Here is an 8,882-nt window from a genome sequence, read left to right on the forward strand (position 1 = left end):
TTTGTCACATCTTTATGTATTTGTGACTCTAATATGCCTCTGCCCCACTACTGAAGTTCTCTTTCCACATCTTTATCTTGATTTTATTTATTTATTTTTCCCCATGGTATGTGATCCTATTGTGTTTTTTCTTTATTTGATGAAAGTGTGCAATCAATTTCATCACAGCTCTCGTGGTCCATGATGAGATTTTTTTTAGCTTTATTTTTGTCTTCACCATTAAAAATAGCCCAGCTGTCCATTTTCTTTTTTTTTTTTCTTCTTCTTCTTTTTTTTCAACAGTTTTCATTAAAAGAATTAATACTGTTTACTTACTTATCTGTATTTAAGGGACAGGAAGGTAAAAATCTAACATAAGCCTCCTATCCCCCTGTATGCTGGCCTCTCTCTGGAGGTCTGTGGTAGGGGAATTATAGGCAGGCTGTAAGAGGCATCTTTTTGGGACCATTAGTCAAAGACAGGGACACTATCAAGGCTTTGATTATAGTGGTATGGAATATTCCCCCAGGATCCACTCTTCTTTGTGCCATTCATCAATTACCACCACTGCAGCAGCAACATAGTCGCTATTGTTCATGTGCATTTAAACACAGCAATACAGACACACACACACACACACACACACACACACACACACACACACACACACACACACACACACACACACACGCACACACATGCACACGAGTGGATGTATACACATTATGCAGAGCATGCGCAAACACTGTCAGACATCCATGCCTATTATCACATACAGGCACTGAGGCATATGCATGCACACACATGCAAATGGCAGGTTTAATGAAATGGTATGTGTGTACCCACCTGGTGTCTTCACACAAATACAAAACTGTTCCAGAGGATAAGCGTGCTGGAGTTTTCTGTTTATGATTACCAGATCCTGGTACTGTTCAATACCATGGCAACACTACTGAGCCGAAATAGTTAATCAATAACTAGGTGGCTAAGTAAACACTGAAAAGATATTCATGGATTGCAGAAGATGACTCCTAATGATGCTGGTAATTTTTAGCTAATCAGGTTGATGCGCCATGGTGGCATGGGGAGGCTTGTATCAGTCAGCATGGGTCTGCTGCCAACAGTAATGACTGTTATACTGCATCACTTTTAATAGAGTTGAATAAGTAATGATATACTGATAAAGGATGCAACAACTAAGGAGATATGTGTTTGTGTGTTGCTGCCATATGGTTCATAAATGCAACATGCTAACCAAGCTTAACTTTACAAGCTTAACTAACTTTACACTCGTGTCAAAAAACAGCAACATGTGCAGTCCGCAAAGCAATGACATAACAGCAAATGTGTCTTTTATATACAGTCTATGGTACAAAAAAGCATTTACTGACCATAGCAAACAGCTGTAAATGAAGATGTATGCAACTGTAACCATGCATATACCAAACTATTGTAAAACTGTGCCAAACAAACAACCTTGATTAAATTTCAGTTTTCCAAATTTGGACCAGCTTTTCTGACGGGAACTTTGTGATCAAACAGTAAGTGAATCTAACCAGACCCTTTCCTTGTAAGTGCAGCATGCACATTTCAACCTCATGTTCAGCACTGTGTGAAACCTCTCATATTTGATGTGCATTATACCAATATTTAATAGATGGATTCATTTGCAACAGCAAATATAAACGAAGGAATGGTAAGAGACTTTTCTGCAGTGAAATAAAGAAAAAAACAGTCAAAGAATCAGAAATGCATTTACATTATTACCATATTTGTGTTTTTGTACAACCCAACAGTCTGCAGCACAGCAGGCTAATCTCTCTCATTTGTGTTTTGTACACATGATATCACATGCTCATCCACCACTGGACACCTAAACAAGGATACTCACCTGTACAGTAAATGACTTGGTATAAACATAACAGATACAGTGTGTGATGCAGACCTAGACTTTTCAGAAAAATAAATCTGACCCCCAACCCCCAACCCATACCCCCAAGGCAGAAAAGGCAGCTTCACAGTTCATTTGTCAGTTTACAGATCACTAGCTGCTCTAAAAGACACAAAAGGCCTCAAATCCCAGACCTGGCACAGCAGGACACAGCACATGACTGCCTGTAGGTAGTGGAAATGTGCATGCTGAAAGATACATTCCCTAATATCATTGTGTGTTAAGTGTGTGCTTGTGTTAAAGACGCAGGCTATTCAAATAATATGGTCTTATATCTATTGGACACTATACTCAGAAACATATTTTTCCTGGTAGTCACAATTGGTGCTACATTTAACATTTTAGGGTATTTTTTTCAACATTAACTTCTATATCAGTGTAGCTGTTGTAGCTGTATTTTATTGGGAACTGTGCAAAAATAATGCTAATAAAGTCTGGGCAATTAACTGATGAACCAGTTCATGGCCAGGTGAGGCCAATTTCCCTGATAATCCATGACAAACTAATCTGATTAAAGATCTGGAGTGGATTACACTGTAAAATCTAATTAGTTCCCAGAACTCAAAAAAATTATGGAAACTCGTTGCCTCAAAAAAATTGAGTAAAGCTTAGCTAAAAATGACTAAGTTAGGACAACTTATTTATTTTGAGTACTCTGTACAAGCTCATTTGTTCCCAGAACTCAAAAAAATTGGATCAAGTTTACATAAGATGACCAAGTTAGGGCAACTTACTCATTTTGAGTACACTGTACAGCCGTGTTAGTTCCCAGAACTCAAAAAAATTATGGAAACTCGTTGCCTCAAAAAAACTAAGTAAAGCTTACTTAAGATGACTGTTAGGACAACTTATACATTGCAAGTCTGCAGTATTAAGAATAACTTGATATTTCTGACTTTCTGACAATATTAATTGTTTACCTGCTGACAAACATTTCAAGTTCAACTAAATGAAAAAACAATTTGTGGTAACCTGAATATGATTAAAAATAATTAACAACAATTTTTGTAATGATGTTAAAATCAGCCCAACTTTTATTTTCAAACACAACAAAGTACAACAGCCAACATACTGGACACTGTTCTGCTGAACAACAAACAATTATATTGCCATCACTGTTATAATCTTACAATGAAACAAAGTCTCAGATGTAATTATTCTGAAAACAAGTTTAGGCCTACCACAAGTTTGTTTTGTACTTACATTACTTATATAATCAAAATAAAATATTTGTTGTTCTGTCACAAGTGCAGTCTCTAATTTAAACAACACATTTGTTTTTCATTCCAACACAGGAGCTGGAATGTTGTAATATTTTAAGGATGCTTGTTTCCAGTCCAGGCATTACTGCCTGAATGACTGTCATGGATCGAGGTGATCCAAATGTAGGTGCAGAAGAAAGTCTTTAACTTCCCTTAAGTACAGTGGCAGTGGATGTGGGTTGGAGATGCAATGAGCTTGAACCTGTAGGCGACCATCTTCACTGACCACACCATCTGTGGCGGAGGACTCATCTCTCCTGGTGTCCTGCAAGCAAACAATCATATTTTTGGAACATGAACTTAATTGCTTTCTTAAAACATTTTTTTCTGCATTTGGTATAAAACAGACTCCAATTTAGACAATCTCAGGCTCCCTCCCCACCGGAGAGGTGACATTCAATGTCTCAATTGTCAGTCTGGATAGCCCTGACCACCACCCAACATACAATAATGTCATGAAAGCATCATTTTAAAAAAGGCTATGCAAACATGGCCAATAACTTTCATTCTAATGATGTGCAAAATGATTTGGGCACAAAACAAATTTTGCTGTTCGAAAACTTGCAGACTTCACTATATACAGTGTAGACCCTCTAAACTAAGTTTGAAGAAATGCAGACCAAACTGTTGTTGTTTGTTTACTTACACAGCATGTCTTGTAGAATTAACTGGAGTCACAGCAACAGCATAGTGCAGTCATATCTCAAGTCTAATAACAGAAGACAGGAAAAGATCAGTAAAGAAACAACTTCCCCAAACCAAAGCACAAACAAAACAATAAGTAAAACAGGCTGATCTAAAGTATGATTAAAGTTCAGCCTGATTAATATAAATGTCACTGACAGTTGCTAATATATTGGAAAACCAAAATACTTACCACTGAGTTGATGTCTTTCTGTCCAACAGCAGGAGTGCTGGTCCCGAGCCTCAAAGACAGTAAGAAGCAAGCAGAGGGAGAAAAAACAGAACATATTTCAGAAACTGATTTGATCCTTAATGGCTGTGCAATCATTGTAACATAGAATTTGCTTATTTTGTTAAATAAAGGCTAGATTTGACATTAATAGATGCCACAGATGTTCTAAAGCTGCCACAAAGCTTAAAAAAAATGGACGTCTCCGAAAACGTCGGAGCATTTTTGCAAATATGTGATGTCTTGATAAATCGAGCAGATATTTGAACTTTACACAGCTACATTCTCGCCTGAAAATATCTTAAAAGTTTATTTTGTGACCCAGAAAAAGTAATAAGTTTTTCAGCGGCGCTCCTCCGCCATTGCCGCGCTTACAAGTACGCACAGGCTCCGACAACCGTGGCCGACAAATGCGATCCTCCTTTTCCCCAGACTACCCTTTCTGGATCACAAAATGACCTTTTAAGATATTTTCAGGGGAGAATGTAGCTATGTAATGCTCAAATATCTACTTAATTTATCAAAATATCACATATTTGCAAAAGTGCTTCCACGTTTTCGGAGAGCTCTGTTATCCACCCCCCACACCTATCCCACCCCTAACCTAACGGCTGCACCTCCCAAAGAATTTTGTCTGGGCTCTTATCTCACTTATTTATTTCAAACGATCAACAGAAAATTTCACCGACATAGTTTTATGTAAGGTTTTTAAGGCTGTGGTGTTAATTTTTAAGTAACATGAGCCCAGCGGCAGTAGCAACGCTAGGCTAACACTAACTAGCTAGCAAGATTTTAAACCTGGTGCTAAACTAAGAGAAGCCACAAAATCAGTTTGAATAAGAGTAAACATTTACTCACCAAGTCAGTGTATCAGGTAAAGATCCACAGTAATGACAACAATAATATCTCCAGGTTTGCTCAACATATTCCATAACAAATGCACCGTGAACATGCGGACTGATCCGCGAGGGAGGAGGACGGTAGTCACGTGGCATTTTCAAAACACATCTTTCATCCTTCCGCCCAGAGAAGCAAAACTTCCAGCTTACTTAGTTTTTCTAAGTTAGGACAACTCAAATTAATCGAGTTTATCAGCGTTTTTGCATAAAAAGTACTGGTAAGTTATTTAAATTGAGTTCTAATAACAAATTGATAAAAATTGAGTTCAGCCTATTTAATATTTTTAATTAAACACAATATTACATTTTACAGTGTATGTGTTAGGATCCCTTGGCTTGGACCCAGTGTCTTGAGTTTTGTGGGGCTTTGATTTATTTATGGATTTATGTGATTATTACTTTAGTTCATCTTTACCTTGTCAAGGTGTTTAGCATTTTTCCCATGTGACTTCTAGTTTAGTTATATATAGTTCTTAGTTCCATCTTTAATTTAGTCAGTTCCCTTTTATGTCCGTGGCCCTGTATTTAGTTAGTCTTGTCTTTTTGACTATTCCCTGTCAGTCTGTGTCCTGTTCCCATCTTTGGATTTCTGTTTTCCTGTGTCTGTCTGGTTACTGTGTCCTGTTCCTCCAGTTTGTCGTGTCTCAGTGTTTGTTTACCTTTTTTTCCTGTGTCAATTTGTATGTCTTAGTCTGAGTCTTTGTGTCTGTGTATTAGTTCCTGTTTTATGTTGACAGTCCCTTGTCTCATGTGCATCATGTTCAGATTTGCTTCCCATGCCTCATTAGTCATATTCTGCTCAGCAATGTTGAGATGAACCTCTTTGGAGAACATTGTGAAGTTAAATCAGCTTTTACAGTACTATGCAAACATTAAAGGCAATACAATAAAATTGAGAAAATTAAATAAATACTTCAGTTTACCAACAAAAGTAATTTAAGGTGCAGTAATAATAAACATAAGTCAAATCAATATTTGCCCAGTACCCTTTCTCCTAGATATGCTTGCACGCAGTTTTCAGAGTTTTTGGGAAATAGGCTATTTTTGCTCAGAGTTTAGAGGTTGGAATGCATCCACTACATCAACTGGCATTGTTACAAGTAACAGAACTTTCTCTGATTAAAACAACAAACAGTTAAAAAAAACAAAACAAAACACAGGCACTATCAGTGCCATGAGAGCTACTCAAGCACCAACCACCTTGTGGCCACAGCTCTGCACAGCAACCTCAATAATGGAATTGCAGAAGATGGTTGTTTCAGACTCAATCCCTTTGCAGGAAATAGACTTACTGTTTGGGCAGCACTTGTCTTCAATTTCCCAGTCACTTTGCCTTGCATTTATTTGTCCATCACCTCCTGGTTGTCTGTGCATGGCCACAATTTTACAATAAAGATTTAGGTTTTGGATATCTGTGTTCTGCACGTGAGTGTTGTGAAACCCTTACAGGTTGAGACTGAAGAAGTCACTTGGATGATTGACGAAACGTTTCTCTCACTGAAAACACTACATCCAGATGAACAGAATCAACTTTTGGGGTCTTTCAGGCTGACATCTGTATTTTTACCTATCTTTATATTCTATGTTATGATAATACTTTTTCAAATGCTGGAAAATAGTTTTCCTGTAATAGTCAGTAGGGGGTCACCTACATAAAAGTTTCCATATCCCAAATGTTACAACAACATTTTTATTTTATTCTGACATCTAACTGCTATTCCAGCAATATGTGCCTTTCTTCTCTTGCTCCTACAAATATCAGCTTTGTACCACAGTTGGTGAACCCTGATTGGCTGATTGTGCAGAAAAAGACCTATCCCAGACGCAATATATTTAGCTTAACATGCTCAACAGTTAATTATTCTTATTTATATCACTCTAAAGGGCATGTCCTGCTGTCTGCCCTGTTTTTCCATTTACCGTTTCTATTAGTACAACTACATCCAAGCACCCTGCCTGGATGTATAGTTCTCCTGATTGCATGTATTCAATAGAGCCTTTTTCAACCTCCAGTCCTCCATGTCCATCACAGCCTCCCCTCAACCTTTCATCCACTGACTCCTTCATCTTTTCCCGCTGGTGCCTTTTTCGGCCCTCTGCTCTTTGTTTGCTCTCAGAGACATTCAGGTGGGCTGGACCTCGGCAAGCCACAGCCTGCTCTTTGGAGGTTTGTCTGTGGAGCAGAGATAAGGTTTAGGGTCAGAACTAATTTAGAGTAATAACAGAGTCTATCTCTGGAAAAGAGTGACTGCGTGTATATGTGTTTTTAAAGCCAGCAGGTACATGTACATATACAGTATTGTATATCTGCTATATGTTCACTACATTTATGAGGTTTTTTAAATTACAAAAACATCAAGACCAGCCAATGTATTTATGCTACTATCAAGTGTTGTGTATGTACCAAACCCCGAGGTATCGTATTTATCTTTGCCACAGAGCTCTATTGTCCACTGTTGTTTGTTTGAGTTTAAGCTGACATCACTGTGCCACATCACTAGAGCTGTGAAAATGAATTTATACACTGCTGAAAATAGTCCCCATTAAATTAACCTGCAGCTGCTTGAATAATGTGCTCGAATCCACATTGTTCATATGTTTCTGAAAATTACTGAACTAGAGATTCAAGGTTTTCAGACAGCATTGGTTCTCAGATTAGCATACTTTTTGTTTTTACTTCTTTTTGGTCTTTTCATTGATTGTTGTCTGTTCAAGATCCCACTGATGCTCTATTTCTGATACTATATATTTTATTTTATATCAGTTCCTACCTTATAATATTCCCAAAGTAAAAACGAGAAAACTTTACACTTGATACATTAAACAATTACAGTAGGCAACATCCACTTTAAAACCCCCCCGCATATTTTTACTTTAATAAACATTTTCAGGGATTTTCACTCCTAACCGACAGTTCAAATAAAACAATATTTTTATATTTTGCTTTCCTTATATAAAATGTTAAATATTTTCCAACTCTGAGCTATGATGGATCAACAACAAAAATAAAAATTAGTTTTTGATCCTGTGCACAATAGAACATGGCAAATATTATGTGCTCAAAGTGTAAACTGCACCATTTTAGGAAAAATATTGTAATATTTTAATAATACTAAGTTAACGGGCTATACCTCTGTTTGTTTTGCAGGATTTTGCACAAAAAACAAACAAAAAAACCCCATAACGTTACATCGTGTACAGATCCAATATCAGAATTTAAAAAATGAGGACTTGCATGTAAACTTAAAATTTCCAGCATTTTTCCCAGCTTAACAAATATCAGCAAATATTTGTTAAGTTGATTTGTTAAGCAAATATTTGTTAAGTTGAGAAAAATGCTGAATTTGATATTACCTGCCATTAAAAAAACTTTACTGTCTCTATCCTTGCTCCTCATCTGTAGCTAGCTAGATCCTGAAGTGCAGCGACCACAACTTATGGACATCTGTACTTGTTTCAGTGTTCTGGCCAAAAAAAAACCCTCCCCCAAAAAACAACCAGCACACTTTAACCACTGACTATGGGGCAATAGTCACAATCACAATAACCCATGGTGATTGTTGCACCAATAGCATTGTCTTTTATGTGTTAATATTTAGTCTCAAATCAGTTTAATGTTTGAAGGTGTGGAGTGATGTAAATAACTTCCCTCAAATGTCTTAAACTGAAAATAACAAGCCTGTTTTGAACATGTAAGGTGTACAGATATCTGTTTAAAAATGTAGGGAGTAAAACTAAAGTACAGATACCTGAAAATTCTACTTAAGTACAGTACACCTCTTGAACTAATGCACCCCATACCATCAGAGAGGGAGGTTTTTAAACTGAGCACTGATAATAAGCTGCATGGTCATAGATGTCTACTGTGAACAACAATC

Source organism: Pelmatolapia mariae, linkage group LG7, assembly GCF_036321145.2.
Source record: "Pelmatolapia mariae isolate MD_Pm_ZW linkage group LG7, Pm_UMD_F_2, whole genome shotgun sequence".
Lineage (NCBI taxonomy): Eukaryota > Metazoa > Chordata > Actinopteri > Cichliformes > Cichlidae > Pelmatolapia > Pelmatolapia mariae.